Below are 20,668 nucleotides of genomic sequence, written 5' to 3' on the forward strand. Positions count from 1 at the left end.
AGTACCCCAACAGGCAGGATGAAGCAGTGTGGTGGCCGCAGACAGAAGGTAGGCAACCGTTCCCCGTAACACCAACACGAGGGACGTTGCCAGTACAAGCGGTAGGTCTTCCAGAGTCTGGAATTTTTTTAAAGACTCTGCTGATAACCCCAAAAAGGCCATATGTTCCACCTGCCATGCCAGCATCAGCAGGGGTGACAAAACTACCAGCCTGACCACCACCAGCATGATCAGGCACATGGCAGCAAATCACCCGACTTTGTGGGGCGAAACCCAGGGTCCACGACCAGTGTCAGCTGGTGTCACCACTGCTTCTTCCGCTGTTGTGCGTGCAATAGAACCCCCTGTTGTGTGTGCAAGGCAATCCCCTGTCCATACTGCATGTAAAGATGCCCCCTCCTCTCAGTCTACACTTGTTATGGCAGTTTCTCAAGAAACAGCATCAACGTCCACGTCCATTTCCCACCGCAGCGTTCAATTGTTCATATCCCAGACCTTTGAACGAAAGCGGAAATTCGCAGCTAACGCCCCACAGGCCACAGTCCTAAATTCGCACATTTCACGACTACTTGCATTGGAAATGCTGCCTTTTAGGCTGGTGGAGACGGAATCCTTCCGCAATCTTATGGCGGTGGCCGTCCCTCGGTACTCGGTCCCCAGCCGACACTATTTTGCCCGGTGTGCCATCCCCGCACTACACAATCACGTGTCCCAAAGCATCTGCCGTGCCCTCAGCAACGCAGTTACTGGGAGAGTCTACCTGACAACGGACACGTGGACAAGTGCTTGTGGCCAGGGATGGTACATCTCTCTGACGGCACACTGGGTAAACATAGTGGAAGCCGGGACGCAGTCGGACCTTGGGACGGAACACATCCTCCCCACACCGAGGATTGCGGGCCCTATGTCAGTCAGAGTTGCCCCCACAGTGTACAGCTCCTGCGCATCCTCCTCCTCCTCCTCATGTTCAGCCTCCATCTCAGATATCACCACATCAGTTACAAGCTGGAAGCATTGCAGTACTGCCTCCGCCAAGTGGCAACAGGCTGTGCTGAAACTCATAAGCTTAGGTGATAAACCTCACACTGCTTGTGAGTTGTGGACAGCTGTGAAAGAGCAGGCAGATCTGTGGCTGAGACCGCTGAACCTACATCCCGGCATGGTCGTGTGTGACAATGGCCGTAACCTGGTGGCGGCTGTGAGGCGAGGTGAGATCACACACGTACCATGCCTGGCTCATGTGCTTAACCTCGTGGTTCAGCGGTTTCTTAAATCGTACCCCGAGTTGCCAGATCTGCTCGTGAAAGTACGCCGCCTGTCAGCTCATTTTCGCAAGTCGGCTACAGCTTCCGCCGCCCTTGCTGTGTTGCAGCAGCGTATGCAGCTTCCGGCACATCGACTGGTGTGTGATGTCCCCACACGTTGGAACTCTACCCTCCACATGTTGCAAAGGATTTGTGAGCAGAAGAGAGCAGTTGTGGAGTACCAGCTGCAACAAGGCCGTCGATATTCAGGTCAGACTCCACACATAAGACCTCAGGAGTGGACCTGGATGTCTGACATATGTACCATCCTGACAAACTTTGAGGAGGCCACCAAGATGGTGAGTTGCGATGACGCCATCATTAGTGTCAGCATCCCACTTGTCTGTCTTTTGCAACGCTCTCTGCAGAGAGTTAAAGAGGAGGCATTGCAGCCAGAGTATGATGAGATGGATCAAGAAGCCGTAGCGGGCGATTACACACAGCCCAGCCTCATCTCATCCCAACGTGCATTGGGGGACAATGAGGGAGAGGAGGAGGAGGAGGAGGAGGAAGAACAGGAGCTTCTATTATGCGTTGTAGACGGTAGTACCTGTACAAGTGTCATACCGTCGGTTCAGCGTGGGTGGCCTGAGGACAGGGGGGAGGAGGAAGAGGAGGAGGAGTAGGAAAGCATGGTCAGTCGTCATCTTGGTGAGGACACGGAAATCTTGCCCGTTACCAGTCTGGCACGCATGGCTGACTTTATGTTACGCTGCCTTAACCGTGACCCTCACGTTGTCAAAATGTTGGGTGACCGTCATTACTGGTTGGTGATACTTGTAGACCCCCGCTACAAGGAGAACTTTCACTCTCTTATTCCTGAGGTGGAGGTCTACAAAAATGGGGCAATACCAGAAGGCCCTTGTTGCAGAACTCTTAAAAAAATTCCCATCTGAACACGCTAGCGGCAGAGGTCACAGTTCGTTGCCCAACCAAGGCGTACAGGCGAGAGAGATGCAACTCCAATCCAGCAGAGGCAGGGGAACACTGTCAACGTTCTGAGACAGTTTTCTGACACCCGCCCAGCTTACAGGCCCTGAGGCGCGGGGTACTCTCACACGGAGTGCAAAGTTTCAAAAGATGGTGAGGGAGTACCTTGCCGATCGTACCAGTATCCTCCGTGATTCCTCTGTGCCTTTTAATTATTGGATATCCAAGCTGGACACTTGGAATGAACTCGCTCTGTACGCCTTGGAGGTCCTGGCCTGCCCTGCCGCTAGCGTGTTATCGGAGCGTGTTTTTAGTGCCGCTGGGGGAATTATAACTGATAAGCGCACTCGCCTGTCAACTGACAATGCTGACAAGCTGACCCTTATCAAAATGATCAAGGGCTGGATTGGGCCAGACTTCTCATCACCACCAAATGACAGCAGAGTAACATAAAGTTAAATCCACTGTGTTATTTCGGGAGGTGTATTCACATGCACCGCTTCACACCCACACATGGGTATACGCTTCCTCGTTTCGGCTGTTTAATCTTCTTCTCCTTATCCTCAGCCTCCACCACCACTATACCACCAGGGTGCCAGCATTGCAAGTTCCTCAGTCCTTATTTTTGGCAGCTTTTGCTTGCAAGGCATAAGCAAATACTATGGGACACCCACTCCCCAATAATGGGACTTATGTTTGTAATATGCTGTACTGCATGGCTCTTGTAAGGGGCATTGCAAGTTGCACCGTCCTAATTTTTGGCAGCTTTTGCTTGGAAAGCATAAGCAAATACTATGGGACACCCACTCCCCAATAATGGGACTTATGTTTGTAATATGCTGTACTGCATGGCTCTTGTAAGGGGCATTGCAAGTTGCTCCGTCCTAATTTTTGGCAGCTTTTGCTGGGAAAGCATAAGCAAATACTATGGGACACCCACTCCCCAATAATGGGACTTATGTTTGTAATATGCTGTACTGCATGGCTCTTGTAAGGGGCATTGCAAGTTGCTCCGTCCTAATTTTTGGCTGCTTTTGCTGGAAAAGCATAAGCAAATACTATGTGACACCCACTCCCCAATAATGGGACTTATGTTTGTAATATGCTGTACTGCATGGCTCTTGTAAGGGGCATTGCAAGTTGCTCCGTCCTAATTTTTGGCAGCTTTTGCTGGGAAAGCATAAGCAAATACTATGGGACACACACTCCCCAATAATGGGACTTATGTTTGTAATATGCTGTACTGCATGGCTCTTGTAAGGGGCATTGCAAGTTGCTCTGTCCTAATTTTTGGCAGCTTTTGCTTGGAAAGCATAAGCAAATACTATGGGACACCCACTCCCCAATAATGGGACTTATGTTTGTAATATGCTGTACTGCATGGCTCTTGTAAGGGGCATTGCAAGTTGCTCCGTCCTAATTTTTGGCAGCTTTTGCTTGGAAAGCATAAGTAAATACTATGGGACACCCACTCCCCAATAATGGGACTTATGTTTGTAATATGCTGTACTGCATGGCTCTTGTAAGGGGCATTGCAAGTTGCTCCGTCCTAATTTTTGGCAGCTTTTGCTGGGAAAGCATAAGCAAATACTATGGGACACCCACTCCCCAATAATGGGACTTATGTTTGTAATATGCTGTACTGCATGGCTCTTGTAAGGGGCATTGCAAGTTGCTCCATCCTAATTTTTGGCAGCTTTTGCTGGGAAAGCATAAGCAAATACTATGGGACACCCACTCCCCAATAATGGGACTTATGTTTGTAATATGCTGTACTGCATGGCTCTTGTAAGGGGCATTGCAAGTTGCTCCGTCCTAATTTTTGGCAGCTTTTGCTGGGAAAGCATAAGGAAATACCATGGGACACCCACTCCCCAATAATGGGACTTATGTTTGTAATATGCTGTACTGCATGTGACGCGCCCCCTGGGCCGTGTGTACACGTGTGTGGGATACCCAGTGCCGGGTCTCTGGGGTCTGTAGTCTCCGTGGCGGTGACCCGATCCCGTGGCTCAGGCTGGTCAAACCAGTGGCAGTCTTTCTTAGGTTTTGAGGTTAATTGTCCGACTGCGCCACCCGTGGATTGCGGTCAGGGAGTATCACCGCTGCGAGGCAGACCGCTGAGGCTGGTGTTGTGTGCGCAGCATAGAATGGAATAACTCCCCTCGGGAGGAGTATAGCCTCAGGGCAGTGAGTGTGGATGATGGGGGTGATGGTGCACGAGCGCAGCAGGAATGACTCAGAGTCTTTGCAGTGCAGTTCAAGGTCTTTACTGATGATTATAAGGTAGACCCTCCCGGGAGTACTGGCTAGCATAAGAGGCCTGGTCAGTCTGTGAGCAAGCAGGAGTTCCCCTGGCCAGGTGGAGTTGTAGGCCTCCCCGTCTGTCTGCACTCTTCCTGGCTACCTTGCTGTAAGCGGGTAGAAGTAGCCCACGTCCCTGAGTGTACCGTGTAGTGCTCACCCGTATGGCTGGTGACTTGGGGCCTTCTGTTAGCCTCCGCTCCACGACGGCGGTGCTGGTTCCTTGCTTGTGACTGAGCCTCCGGGCTTCTATGGCCAGAGGACCTGAAATCCCCTGCCGGCTGGATTCTGCTGCTGGATATATAAGTCCTCACAGCTTCGGACTCCTGTGTCTGGTTCCTATTGTCTTCTGCCAGGGCGAGCTCTGCTCAGTTTCCAGCCCCTGGTCTTTAGCTCCTAGCTCCTACAGAGCTCCTTGCTGTTACTTTCCCTTGCTCTCACTCTGACTCTGACTGTTCTCTGACTCGCTCAACCCCGCCCCAGATCCAGTTTATAAGGGCAGAATTCTCCCCTCCCAGGATTGGGGCAGGAGGATGTTGCATGTTTAAGGGAACCTGACCAGGAAACCTCCCACTTGCTCTCCGACGTAATATCTCTATTACTGTGGTGACCAGACCCCTGGGGTGCCACACATGGCTCTTGTAAGGGGCATTGCAGTTCCTCATAATTTTTGGAAAGCCTTCCATTCACTGCTTAGGCCAACAGTGCACGGGAGACCCAGTTGCTATAAATGGAAAAAAAGGTTTAGTTAACGCCCTCTGACCTCCATGTCATTTCCAAGGGGCATTGGAGTGGCTCGAAATTTTTGGTAGGCATTGCACTCACTGTATGCCCTATAACTGTGTAGCCGAACCGCTCCTTTTGTTACAGAAACATATCCTACAAGACATATCTGGTTGACTGGCCTGATATTGATGTGAATGGTCCCTGTTCCTCCTGCTCTTTCTCCTTTGCCACTACCTCATCCATCATTTATCACCTGAAGCTTTGTTTTAACGGGAGTCATAGAACTTGGATAGTAGCAGGAAAACATCCAGCAATCCTCGGAGGAGGTAGGATATGCGCCAAAACGCTGACCACCTCAGGCCTAGCCGCTACTACATACATGTGCTTGCATTACAACAAAACAAAGCAGATGCTAACTTCTATCATCCTCATCATGCTCCTCACCTTGGCACTCTCAACTCCCCTGATGGAGAAGCCAGGGCCCACCGGAGGAGTCTGATAGTCCGGTGGGCTCGGCCAATGCTGCCCTAAAGCAGGCCAGGCTAAGAAAAGTGTGGGAAAGGTTACCGGGACAAATAGGGGTGGCTGGGGACCGAGTATGGACACCCGGCCATCCCCTGGAGGCTGGGGAGCAAGCGGGGACACCCGGCCACCAGGCGGCTGGGGACTGAGTATGGATACCAGGCCGCCGACACAGCCATGGCGTGGTGGCCAGATTCCGCCTCCACATGCCTAAAAGGCCCAATTTAAAGTGCAAGCAAGCAAGCAGTATGGTATTGCAGCCTGGGGGTGGGTGGGTGGCAGGCTGCATACTTGCGCTTGCATTGCAAGGAATGGGAGAGGTACAATTGAACACTGCCCTGGGACAAGGACTTGAATGGGGATAGTTGCAAGTCTGCAACGACAGGTGCAAGGTGGGAGGCATCTTCGTATGTACCATGAACAGGGGTTTGGCATGCACACACTACAGCGGAATAGGCTCTCCTTCCCACTAAATGCACTGGGGAGGGCACAGGTAATGTTTTGGTATACGCGCTTAATCTTATGTATAAGGCACACCAGGAAAAATATGGGCGGCTGGGGACTGAGTATGGATACCTCGCTGCCGAAGCAGCCATGAGGTAGTGGCCAGCTTCGGCCTCCTCCAAACTAAAAGGTCCCATTTCAAGTGCAAGCTAGCAGTATGGAATTGCAGTTTGGGGGTGGGTGGGTGGCAGGCTGCAGACTTACACTTGCATTAAAAGAAAACATAGCAGATGCTAACTTCTGTCATCATCATCATGCTCCTCACCTTGGCACTCTCAACTCCACCGATGGAGAAGTCAGGGCCCACCGGAGGAGTCTGGTTCTCTGGTGGGCTCGTCCAATGCTGCCTAAAGCAGGCCGGGCTAAGAAAAGTGTGTGGGGGGATGTTCCAAGGAGAAATAGGGGCGGCTGGGGACCGTTTATGGACACCCGGCTGCCAGCAGGCGGCTGGGGACCGTTTGTGGACACCCGGCCGTGGGGCGGCTGGGGACCGAGTATGGACACCAGGCCGCCGGGCGGCTGGGGACTGAGTATGGATTCCAGGCTGCCAACACAGCCATGACGTGGTGGCCAGATTCCGCCTCCACATGCCTAAAAGGCCCAATTTCAAGTTCAAGCAAGCAAGCTGTATGGTATTGCAGCCTGGGGGTGGGTGGGTGGCAGGCTGCATACTTGAGCTTGTATTGCAAGGAATGGGGGAGGTACAATTGAACACTGCCCTGGGACTAGAACTTGCATGGGGATAGTTGCAAGTCTGAATCTTCTGATGCGGTAAGGATCACTTATGATGGGCACACTTTTAGACAGTGACCTGGGAGTCAGAGATGCTTCCAGGGGTCTTCCCCATGCTGTTCCCTTGTCTTTTCAGCACTTTATGCATGTGTCACACAGCACATGGCCCGATAAGGTTGTAAAATGTTAAAATGACATTTCACGGTGAATGCATTTGTCATAGTGGAAAGCAATACAAAAGTGCAAAAACGCATAAAAAATGCTACTTGTGAACATAGCCGAAGGTGTGGAGGAGTATTTTTGTTTTTGGTCATTTATTTTAACTTATACACAAGTCTTTACCCTGGAAAGGATGTTCCTTAATATATTTCACAGGAAAAAGTTTTACTTTCGTTTTTGAACATTTTATTGTGAGCCTGTAAAAGTGGCTTAATACCTCTGACCACGTTGTTGACAGCAGTGACCTGGGGGTCAGAAATGCTTCCTGGGGCGATCCCCATGCTGTCCCCATGTCATTTCAGCACTGTCACTATCGTTTTGGGCACTTGTTAGGCTTTTAAAAGACTGCCGGGGGTGCCACCGCAAAAATGCTCGAGTCTCCAATAGACTAACATTGGGCTCGTTGCTCGGGTCGAGCACCCGAGTATCACGGCGAGCTCGACCGGAGCATTTTAGTGCTCGCTCAACACTAATAATAAATAAATAAATACATGAATACATGACATGGCAATATATATAAACATGTGTACTGACCCAAACGTGTCTCACATCCGTCGCGCGTTTCGCTGTTGCTTTTTCAAGGATCCTATTATACTACTGAGTGTTTGATAGCTTTATCTTTATGTCCTTTTGACGCGCCCCCTGGGCCATATTCTTTAGGGGAATATCCGGAGCCGGATCAGATGGGAGTTGTAGTCTTCCGAGTGGCTGTGACCCGGTCCGTGCCCAGGGTGTCAAACTCAGTTGTATGTGGCAGTCCTACAGATGTTATTAAGTTCTTAATGTCGACTACGCCACCTGTTGTATTGCGGTCACTATGGCCGCCGCTGCAGCAGGGTCCACTGAGGCTGATGGTGTTGGTGCAGCTTTTGGTGGTATAACCCCCAACGGGTGGGGTATAGCCTCAGGGGGTCAGGTGCAGAGGATGGGGGTTATGGTGGTGCAGCATAGATGTTAATGAAGACAGAGTCGGGTTGTGCATTTTAGGGTATTTACTCACTGCTGTTGTTCCGGTCACTCCAGCTTCAAGTGACCACCCGAGCCGTGCTGCGTCCACCAGGTCCTGGATTCAGCAAACCCCCAAACAAGTCCGGAGCGTGACCCTGAGCTCTCCTTCTGTCCTTTCCTCTGGCCGTCCCCACTAGTGATCCACCCAGGTCCAGCTCCCTCGGGCCTTCTGTTGGGAGACCCTTGGCCTTGGGTTCCCTGACCCTCCACGTGGTCTGCCTTCGGGGTGGATGTGGTGGGTGGCCGTGGCAGACGCTGCCCACGGCCTCCGGTCTCTGGCTAGGGTGTGCTTTTGCCCCCACCAGCTTGGGTTCCGGTACCCTATTGCCGACTCTTCACCCGGGGATTGAATTTGGGTTCTCAGAGTCCTCTCTCTTTGTCTCCTCTGGGTCTTTCTTCTCTGCTCCTCTCTCTCTCTGCAGGCTCATCTGGACCTCTGCTTCTTACTCTGACAGACTGACCCTGTTCTCTGATGGTGCCCACCTTATATACACCCTCTATGTGTGAGCTCAGGCGACCAGCACCCAATGAGCTCCTAACTTTACCCAGGCTGCTCCCCCTATCTGCCCCTACACTACTTGGGATGTACCACCCCCCTCCCACTCCAGCCAGGAACAGACTCGGTCGTACCTGCACATTTCTAAGTGGGAGTACCGTCGGCCTGCTCCTCGGAAATGGGATGTGTGTAGTGCATGCAGCCTACCGAGCTCAGGTCCACACTCCATCCTTACCCGGGAGTGGAATATCACACCTCTGGGTTGAGGTGCAATACCCCTGTAGCAGCCGAATCCTCAGGGTGCTACATTCCCCCCTGGTAAATCACAGCACGTCCTCGGGCTGTAAGACATAAACAACACCAAAACATACAAATTTTTTTCATATCAACAACATAGTAAAAACATATAAAATAACATACATTAGCAGCAAAACATTCTTTCTTATAAAACATTCTCGTCGCCTCTGGCTCCTCCTCCGGTCACTGTGCAACGTGTGACCGGGTACAGTGCGACAGTCTTTTCTTGAAAAATGGTTTTCCTATAAAACCGGTAGGGGGCGCTTTAGGACGCGCAACTATATACAAAAGGGAAGGTGGCCGCTCTCAGTCCTCGGCCAGGTATTAGGGAGGAATGACCGCTCTCAGTCCTCGGTCAGTGGGATTTAAGGGATTAACGGGTAAACAGTTCACACTTGCTGGTCCCAACGGGGACTATATTAGCAACAGTTACAGTTCACGGTGCCCCGACGGGCAACTATATACAGCTTCTGCTTCGCTGTACTTAACGACGGCGTCCTCCTGCTCTTTCTTTATGGTTACCTTTGGCTTCAGACCCGTCCGGGTCCTCTTGTTCTTCCTCCTCATACCGCAGCTCTTCCTCCGTCAGGCGATGCACATGGAGGGCGTAGGGTCCTTTGGCACACTTGTGCCGGGTGAAGGTGACCTCGTCCCCGATGTAAAGGTCACGACCTCTGTGTCCCTCCGGTAGGTGGGACTCAACGTCTCTCCTGGTCACGAAGACGTCGCCTAGGGTGCGGTGGTCTCGGATGAAGCCCCACCCATGCTGCATGTTAAACTTTATCACAGTCCCGGTGGTGTGGGGACTATGCGCTGCACGGGGGTCTCTCCTGGCCCGGCTCTTCTGCTCCGCGCTCCTTATTTGAGCTTGCTGTTCCCGGACCCGCCTCTCTCTCCGCTCCCTCTCGAAGACCTCGAGCTGTTGGCGGCAGCACTCAGCACGCTCCGCTGCAGCTGCCCGAGTCTCCTGAGTGAACCCCATGAGATCTTCTCCGGTGGGGTCCCACTCAAACTGCGCTTCTGCCAGCGGGGGCGAGATCCTCTTTACGGGCTTTGGAGCCGGGATCAGGGGTGCACACATGGCCCCAGCCTTCCTCTGCCGTTCCAGTTCATGATATTCCTGGGGCCAGATGAAAGGCTGCCCATCCGGGCACGTGTGTTGGTTAAACAGGTCCTCTCCCAGATGCGGCACTCTTGGTCTTATGGGCGCGGTGGTGTTAGCGCCCGGGTTACCCGGGCCTTGCGGCCAGGCCTGGGGTATCTGGAAGGTGAAGGGCACCGTAAGGACGGCGGCGCCCTGGGCTACTTGGCCCTGCGACCAGGCCGGGGGCTCCGCGGAGGTAGGGGGCGCTGTTGGTATTGCGGCGCCCGGGGGTACTAGGCCTTGCGACCAGGCTGGTGGTACTTCCTGCTTGGTCACGCTCGGGGTCGAGGCGTGTGACGTCACAGGGGTCGCGGCTCCCGTTTGAGGCCTAGTCTGCGGCGGTGACGTTGCAGCGACGGGCACGGCAGGATAGACTTCGGGCTCTGCGACGGGGAGCTGGGGCAGGTACGCGGTTTCCCGGTTTGGGGTATAGACGTCCCCTTTACCTGCCTCCACTCGTTCGGCTCTCTTCTCGGCGCCGTCTCCGGCCTTCAGTCCTCCCGCGCCATCCTCAGAGGCGGTCTGTCTCCTCATCTTGGGTGGCGTGCTCCGCTGACAGGTCTCGGTCTGCTGGGCCATCTCACGGCTCCACTCCGCCAACGTCTCTCGCTGCACCCGGGCCATCCTCCTTGCGAGGCCCTCCAGAGCGGTCTGTGCACACTCCCGGTCTCGGGGGAGCTGTGCTAGGACCTCCACTAGGCCTAGTGGGGTCGTTGCTTCCAGCAGGCTCCTGACCAACGGGTCGGTGCTGCTCTGCTCTCCTACAGTCGTCTCCAGCAGGCTCCTGGCCAGCGGGCCGGTGCTGCTCTGCTCTCTTTCCTCTGTTTCTAGCAGGCTCCTGGCCAACGGGCCGGTGCTGCTCTGCTTTCTCGCCATCTCCGGGTAAGCTCCTCCGATACTCTTCTCCAGGCTTCTTGCCTCCGGGTGCGCTCGCTCCAGACTGCCCCAAGCGACACCCATCTTTGCTCTCTCCTTTCGTCTCCTCCCACCTCGAGGGCGGTCCCGGGGCCACTTGGTGACTGTCAGCTCCAGGGGCTGTTCTTTCACGCTGACAGACAGCTCTAGCATCACAGTCTCTGTTGGTGGGGGCGGTTTCCACTTTTGGCGCCATTTTCGGTCCTGGCCCACGATGGGAGGTGGCCTCTCGCCACCCTCTGGCACGCCCATAATGGCGTCCGCTCTTCCAAGGCGGGAAACCTTTGGAAATGGCGGGAATCGTCTCCCAGTGGCGGGAAACTCTGCAGATGGCGGGAAAACGTTGTTAATGGCGGACAACCGGCTGGAATCGATCTGTGATGGAGTCCGATGGCGGGGACCCTCCGGAACCGGCAGGAGACTTCTTTTTGAGGTAAACTCGTTCTTTTCTTCAGGCACGCAGTACCCGGGTGTTGCGGGCACGAGATCCTGCCGACTACGCCAAAGTTGACGCGCCCCCTGGGCCATATTCTTTAGGGGAATATCCGGAGCCGGATCAGATGGGAGTTGTAGTCTTCCGAGTGGCTGTGACCCGGTCCGTGCCCAGGGTGTCAAACTCAGTTGTATGTGGCAGTCCTACAGATGTTATTAAGTTCTTAATGTCGACTACGCCACCCGTTGTATTGCGGTCACTATGGCCGCCGCTGCAGCAGGGTCCACTGAGGCTGATGGTGTTGGTGCAGCTTTTGGTGGTATAACCCCCAACGGGTGGGGTATAGCCTCAGGGGGTCAGGTGCAGAGGATGGGGGTTATGGTGGTGCAGCATAGATGTTAATGAAGACAGAGTCGGGTTGTGCAGTTTAGGGTATTTACTCACTGCTGTTGTTCCGGTCACTCCAGCTTCAAGTGACCACCCGAGCCGTGCTGCGTCCACCAGGTCCTGGATTCAGCAAACCCCCAAACAAGTCCGGAGCGTGACCCTGAGCTCTCCTTCTGTCCTTTCCTCTGGCCGTCCCCACTAGTGATCCACCCAGGTCCAGCTCCCTCGGGCCTTCTGTTGGGAGACCCTTGGCCTTGGGTTCCCTGACCCTCCACGTGGTCTGCCTTCGGGGTGGATGTGGTGGGTGGCCGTGGCAGACGCTGCCCACGGCCTCCGGTCTCTGGCTAGGGTGTGCTTTTGCCCCCACCAGCTTGGGTTCCGGTACCCTATTGCCGACTCTTCACCCGGGGATTGAATTTGGGTTCTCAGAGTCCTCTCTCTTTGTCTCCTCTGGGTCTTTCTTCTCTGCTCCTCTCTCTCTCTGCAGGCTCATCTGGACCTCTGCTTCTTACTCTGACAGACTGACCCTGTTCTCTGATGGTGCCCACCTTATATACACCCTCTATGTGTGAGCTCAGGCGACCAGCACCCAATGAGCTCCTAACTTTACCCAGGCTGCTCCCCCTATCTGCCCCTACACTACTTGGGATGTACCACCCCCCTCCCACTCCAGCCAGGAACAGACTCGGTCGTACCTGCACATTTCTAAGTGGGAGTACCGTCGGCCTGCTCCTCGGAAATGGGATGTGTGTAGTGCATGCAGCCTACCGAGCTCAGGTCCACACTCCATCCTTACCCGGGAGTGGAATATCACACCTCTGGGTTGAGGTGCAATACCCCTGTAGCAGCCGAATCCTCAGGGTGCTACACTTTGATATTCTGATTGAATTGGTATAATATTGTGTACTTTAATTATTTATATATACATATCTATATTCAATCTTAAGATCACATTACTATCTTATCACTCATATATACTGTTACCTATTAGATATATTAGTCTACATGGATATAGTTTATCTATATATACCCCTTTGTGCTCTCTGATTCAGTTTTTATCCCCTTTCCTGCATTGCTATATCCCATGTTTTTATCTTGATTATGTAATAAACTTGATTATGATTCATATATCTTTTGGTTGATGTGTCTAGTTTAGGTTTTTTGTTTGTCATTGACACATAAACAGTCGGTATTTTTGCTTGAATAGCTAATTTTTGTGGTTAAATTAGAATATCATCAAAAAGTTAATTTATTTCAGTTCTTCAATACAAAAAGTGAAACTCATGTTATATAGAGTCATTACAAACAGAGTGATCTATTTCAGGTGTTTATTTCTGTTAATGTTGATGATTATGGCTTAGAGCCAATGAAAACACAAAAGTCATTATCTCAGTAAATTAGAATACTTTATAACAACAGCTTGAAAAATGTTTTTAAAATCCGAAATGTTGGCCTACTGAAATGTATGTTCAGTAAATGCCCTCAATACTTGGTCGGGGCTCCTTTTGCATCAATTACTGCATCAATGTGGCGTGGAATGGACATGATCAGCCTGTGGCACTGCTGAGGTGTTATGGAGGGTTGCTTTGATAGCAGCCTTCAGCTCGTCTGCATTGTTGGCTCTTGTGTCTCTCATCTTCCTCTTGACAATACCCCATAGATTCTCTGTTATTTGTTTGTAATGACTCTATATAATATATGAGTTTCACTTTTTGTATTGAAGAACTGAAATAGATAAACTTTTTGATGATATTCTAATTTAGTGAGATGCACCTGTACCTTCCTGATGCAGCCAATTTTCATTTTTGCACTTTTTCACTTTTTTTTCTTCCCCTTGTCTAAGAACCACAACGTTTTTATCTTGGTGTTTACTTTACTTGTTAAATAGTCTTTAAAATTTTCCTACAGCATGATATACAGTACCACTGGCACCTGGTGATCACGTGGCAGGGTGCTGATGCATATGTATCAGTATTCGAGTGATTACCTGATGAAGGGGACGGATTGTCCCTGAAACGCGTTGTGTGTTGAGTAAGTTGACTTTCCTAATCTGACCTGGGTGGTTCCTAACTGATTTTGGCGCCCTGTGGATTTGCACCACCCACCTTTCCTTGTTTTTTACAATATACACTGCTCAAAAAAATAAAGGGAACACTTAAACAACAGAATATAACTCCAAGTACATCAAACTTCTGTGAAATCAAACTGTCCACTTAGGAAGCAGCACTGATTGACAATCAATTTCACATGCTGTTGTGCAAATGGAATAGACAATAGATGGAAATTATTGGCAATTATCAAGACACCCTCAATAAAGGAGTGTTTCTGCAGGTGGGGACCATAGACCACATCTCAGTACCAATGCTTTCTGGCTGAAGTTTTGGTCACTTTTGAATGTTGGTTGTGCTTTCACACTCGTGGTAGCATGATACGGACTCTACAACCCACAGAAGTTGCTCAGGTAGTGCATCTCATCCAGGATGGCACATCAATGCGAGCTGTGGCAAGAAGGTTTGCTGTGTCTGTCAGCGTAGTGTCCAGAGGCTGGTGGCGCTACCAGGAGACAGGCCAGTACACCAGGAGATGTGAAGGGGGCCGTAGGAGGGCAACAACCCAGCAGCAGGACCGCTACCTCTGCCTTTGTGCAAGGATGAACAGGAGGAGCACTGCCAGAGCCCTGCAAAATGACCTCCAGCAGGCCACAAATGTGCATGTGTTTGCACAAACGGCTAGAAACCGACTCCATGAAGGTGGTATGAGGGCCCAACGTCCACAGGTGGGGGTTGTGCTCATAGCCGAACACCGTGCAGGACGCTTGGCATTTGCCACAGAACACCAGGATTGGCAAAGTCGCCACTGGCGCCCTGTACTCTTCACAGATGAAAGCAGGTTCACACTGAGCACATGTGACAGACGTGACAGAGTCTTGAGACGCTGTGGAGAGCGATCTGCTGCCTGCAACATCCTTCAGCATGACCGGTTTGGCAGTGGGTCAGTAATGGTGTGAGGTGGCATTTCTTTGGAGGGCCGCACAGTTCTCCATGTGCTCGCCAGAGGTAGCCTGACTGCCATTAGGTACCAAGATGAGATCCTCAGACCCCTTGTGAGACCATATGCTGGTGCGGTTGGCCGTGGGTTCCTCCTAATACAGGACAATGCCAGACCTCATGTGGCTGGGGTGTGTCAGCAGTTCCTGCAAGATGAAGGCATTGAAGCTATGGACTGGCCCACCCGTTCCCCAGACCTGAATTCGACTGAGCACATCTGGGACATCATGTCTCGCTCATCCACCAACGTCACGTTGCACCACAGACTGTCCAGGAGTTGGTGGTTACTTTAGTCCAGGTCTGGGAGGAGATCCCACAGGAGACCATCCGCAACCTCATCAGGAGCATGCCCAGGCGTTGTAGGGAGGTCATATAGGCACGTGGAGGCCACACACAATACTGAGCCTCATTTTGACTTGTTTTAAGGACATTACATCAAAGTTGGATCATCCTGTAGTGTGTTTTTCCACTTTAATTTTGGGGGTTACTCCAAATCCAGGCATCCATTGGTTAATAAATTTGATTTCCATTGATGATTTTTGTGTGATTTTGTTGTCAGCACATTCAAGTTTGTACAGAACAAAGTATTCAATGAGAATATTTCATTCATTCAGATCTAGGATGTGTTATCTGAGTGTTCCCTTTATTTTTTTTGAGCAGTGTATAATTGGAGCAAGCTCTGGCTTGCGGCTGCTATTGGTAGATACCTGCTACTGTGCGGGCTCAGCTCCTAAGCCTGCTCCATGCATGAAGGCTCAACATTTGATGTACTATTATGTTGTATGTCTGGAACGGATTAATGACCTTGAATTGAAAATACACTGAATGGCCACTGTTTTAGAGGCATTCCTCTAGTAGCGCATGAGACCTCTTTTGGTCTTCAGGACTCCAGCAATTCACCATGACGTAGTTTCCAGAAGGCGTAAAAATTATTCTGCAGGAATATTGGCCCATGCCTCTAAACACCACTCACTTTCCATATGTCCTACAATGGCATATACTGTAGGAGGAATCTCCAGCTTGTGAACCCCTCTAGTAGTCAGACTGGAGGCTGCTTCAAAGAATGGTTTTGGTTGAGTTAGCGTGACAACTTCTAACATGGATACATGGATTGTAATACCACATTCATATTACTGATGTCTCCTGCTACTTCGAGGATTTGTCTGATCACTTTTGAACTTTTACCCCTGAGGAAGCCACACTTCTTATGGCGATACGTGTGGGGTTCTTCTCCCCTATCTTCTCAATATACCCATCACCGAGGTTCTATTATTACGCATCTCTTCCGGTTTATGGTCTGTTAGGATTGCCTTCAGGTTGTGCCAGTACTATACAATGTTGGTCTTTATTTATATTTGATTATTTATTTTTTGTTTTTGTAACTTTATTGTTTTTTATTACTTGCTCAATTCTTGTAATTACTGTATGACAGTAAAGGTATACTTATAATAATTATTGTACTTACTATGGATAACCTATGTATCGTATGATTAGATACTGTAGATCTTACCTCTATTTTGATCTTGTCTGGTTTGATTTTCATAGCCATTGGGCTTTTGTAAGTCTTTTTAACTCTGCTTTTTGACTTAACTCTCAATAAATATTTATTATTCTTAGGTGATCCCTTTCTTTTGGCATACTTCTTTTTCTCTGTAGCTTTTTGATTTGTCTGATCATTTACAGATGCCCGTGACAATCAAAACTGAGGTTTCAGATGAGACCGGTAGACAAACTGCTACCCTATTTTTCAGACCATAAGACTCACTTTTTTCCCCCCAAATTTGGCAGGAAAATGGTCTGAACGCAACTTACCGGTGGTGGTGGAGCGGGATCGCAGGGCGGCGGCGGAAGATGAGGTGAGGCGGGCCGGTATCTGGGTGGAGGCCGGGCCTAGCCGGGTGCCGGTGTCTTTCTGTGAGCAAAGTGGCAAAGCAGAGTGAGCGGCTTTCCGGTGGCCGCGGACATGTTCCTGAAGCTGTGATCTACAGGAAAATGGCCGCCGGAGTCGGCGCATGTGCTCTGCCGTGCCAGCGGCCATTTTCCTGTAGATCACAGCTTCAGAAAGATGGCCGCAGCCACCGGAAGCCGCTCACTCTGCTCTTCCACTCCGCTCAAAGCAAGACACCGGCACCAGGTCCCCAGTACCACAGGTATCAGGCCACCAGTGCCCCGGCCCCCAGCACCCCAGGCCACCAGTTCCAGGGCACCAGGCCACCAGCACCCCAGGTACCAGGCCACCAGCACCCCAGGTACCAGGCCACCAGCACCCCAGGCACCTGGCCACCAGCACAAGGCCACCAGCAGCCCAGGTACCAGGTCCCCAACTCCCCCATGTACCAGGCACCTGGCAGCCAGCACCAGGGCACCAGGCCACGAGCACCAGCCCCCAGCACAGCAGGCCACCAGGTACCAGGCTCCCAGGTACCAGGCCCTCAGCACCAGGTCGCCAGCCACCAGGCCCCCAGGTGCCAGCATGCCTCCACTTCCGCCGGCTTCCTGAAGGACCCCAGCTCCAATGCCCCCCCAGGTAAGATACCTATTCAGACTATAAGACGGACGCCCATCTTATAAAAAATATTTTTTTCCCTATATTCCACCCCAAAATTTGGGGTGCGTCTTAAAGTCCGAAAAATACAGTAGTCCTCATTTAGAGAAAGGTTAATCCAGCTTTAACATCTCCTTAAAGGGAATCTGTCACCAGGGTTTTTGCTACCTCATCTGAAAGAGGCATGATGTAAGGGCAGAAACTCGGATTCCTGCAATGTATCATACTTAGTTTATTTTGTGTAGCTGTTATGATACAATAACAGTTTTCTCTGCTGGAGATGTAGCAGTGCTCTGAATATATAACCCCGCCCACACCACTTATTGGCTGCTTTCGCGGGACACATCATTGGTGGGGGTGTGGTTAGACAGGGCAGGAGGACAAGTAGTTAGTCCAGGCAGTGATAATCTCCTGCTGATAAAACACTGATTCTATCAAGCACACAGCCAAGTAAGTGACACATTGCTGAAATCAGATACTCTGCCCCTACATCATGCTGCTCTCAGATTACATAGCAAAAAACCTGCTGACATATTCCCTTTAAATTCTTGATACAATAAAAAAAAACTTTCTCTATACAATATAGTTGCTTTAACTATTACATTAATTCATTTACTATGGCAACTTCTATTAGGTGCTTGTTTTTTGTACACGTGGGTAATACAACCGGACAAGCGCGTGATCGGAAATCATGGACAATTTGTTCTGAATTCTTTTCATGCCGTTGCCAACTAGGCAGAAGACAATTAAGAATGTTGTTGGTTTAGAAAAACTTGGCACTCAAATGTAATAATTTACAATCCACAACATCACCCACATTTGTCGTATCGTTCTTTATTTTGAAAGAGATGATTCACAAAAATAGATTTTTTTTGTTCACATGTGAGATCTTGTTATTATGAGAGAGAGAATACTTTTATTTATTACTTGGGAAAATGATCAAATTTGTATGATTAATGACTCCTGCAGCATAAAAGAAATCAGATGAAGGAACTTTGTTACATGCAAGTCTCTACATCGTTTACCCTTCTATTAGGAAAGATCGGGGACTGACACACTAAAATATGAAGACAGTAAGGTCCGACTTGTCCAGTCAGTCAGAGTGTATCATATAACTCTGTATTGGTCACCCCAGATAGCCTGGCCAGCTCAAACCCTAAAATACCTGGTATAGCATTATTTAGTTACAATTATTTTAACTACGAAGCTGTTATATGGTCACTGTATATATGAAGGTGATGTACGGCACTGCTACGTAGGCATTGTACAGTCGTGGCCAAAAATTTTGAAACCGGCACAAATTTTGCTTCTCACACAGTTTTCTGCTTTAGTGTTTTTAGATCTTTCAGTCATATATATCAAGTTTATGTAAAGACTCAATATTTAAAGTGTTGACCCTTATTTTTTCAAGCATTTTGCAATTCGCCCTGGCAGCTGGATACCAGGATCAGGGAAAATAACTTTACCACGGTCTTCTGTAGCTGTTTGGGACAACTGGAAGAAAGATTGTCAGTACAAGGAAAGGTTAGCGCTACTATGAGTCCTGTGTCATGTAAAGAGTAAAGCATACTGAGACCATTCATGCGTGGGGGGTTTTCATCCATGGTGGGGGATCACTCACAATTTTGTCAAGAACACTGCCATAAATAGAGAATGAGATCTAAACCTCCTCCAAGAGCAACTTCTCCCAACCATCCAGGAGGAATTTGGTGATCAATAATGCTTTTTCCCAGCATGATGGTGACCATGTCACAAGCAAAGGGTGATAACTAAGTGACTTGGTGAACAAAACTTTGAAATGTTGGGTCTAAGGCCAATAAACGCCTCAAATTTCAATTCCTGAGAACTTGTGGTCAATCCTGAAAAATCGGTTGGACAAATGAAAACAAGGAAGTTGTTGTAAACTCATGGGTTACACAGGAATAAGCGGTCATCAGTCAGGATTTGGCTCAGAAGCTGAGAGGCTGAAGGGCAGAAGTCTTGAAAAACAAGGGTCAACACTGTAAATAATGAGTCTTTCAATAATTATATACTTAACAAAAAAGTGTGAAACAACTGAAAATATGTCTTATATTCTAGGTTCTTCAAAGTAGCAACCTTTTGCTTTGATGACTGCTTTGCACACTCTTGGCATTCTCTTGATGAGCTTCAAGAGGTTGTCACCGGAAATGGTCTTCCAACAATCTTGAAGGAGTTCCCAGAGATGCTTAGCACTTGTTGGCCCTTTTGCCTTCACTCTGCGGTCCAGCTCACCCCAAACCATCTCGATTGGATTCAGGTTTGGTGACTGTGGAGGCCAGGTCATCTGGCGTAGCACCCCATCACTCTTCTTCTTGGTCAAATAGCCCTTACACAGCCTGGAGGTGTGTTTGGGGTCATTGTCCTGTTGAAAAATAAATGATGGTCCAACTAAACGCAAACCGGATGGAATAGCATGCCGCTGCAAGATGCTGTGGTAGCCATGCTGGTTCAGTATGCCTTCAATTTTGAATAAATTCCCAACAGTGTCACCAGCAAAGCACCCCCACACCATCACACCTCCTCCTCCATGCTTCACGGTGGGAACCAGGCATGTAGAGTCCATCCGTTCACCTTTTCTGTGTTGCACAAAGACACGGTGGTTGGAACCAAAGATCTCAGATTTGGACTCATCAGACAAAAGCACAGATTTCCACTGGTTTAATGTCCATTCCTTGTGTTCTTTAGCCCAAACAAGTCTCTTCTGCTTGTTGCCTGTCCTTAGCAGTGGTTTCCTAGCAGCTATTTTACCATGAAGGCCTGCTGCACAAAGTCTCCTCTTAACAGTTGTTGAAGAGATGTGTCTGCTGCTAGAACTCTGTGTGGCATTGACCTGGTCTCTAATCTGAGCTGCTGTTAACTGCGATTTCTGAGGCTGGTGACTCAGATAAACTTATCCTCAGAAGCAGAGGTGACTCTTGGTCTTCCTTTCCTGGGGCTTCCCTCATGTGAGCCAGTTTCTTTGTAGCGCTTGATGGTTTTTGCAACTGTACTTGGGGACACTTTCAAAGTTTTCCCAATTTTTCGGACTGACTGACCTTCATTTCTTAAAGTAATGATGGCCACTCGTTTTTCTTTATTTAGCTGCTTTTTTCTTGCCATAATACAAATTCTAACAGTTTATTGAGTAGGACTAT

This window comes from Phyllobates terribilis, unplaced genomic scaffold (assembly GCF_046119375.1).
Source record: "Phyllobates terribilis strain yellow unplaced genomic scaffold, ASM4611937v1 Scaffold_7__3_contigs__length_470593459, whole genome shotgun sequence".
NCBI classification, from domain to species: domain Eukaryota; kingdom Metazoa; phylum Chordata; class Amphibia; order Anura; family Dendrobatidae; genus Phyllobates; species Phyllobates terribilis.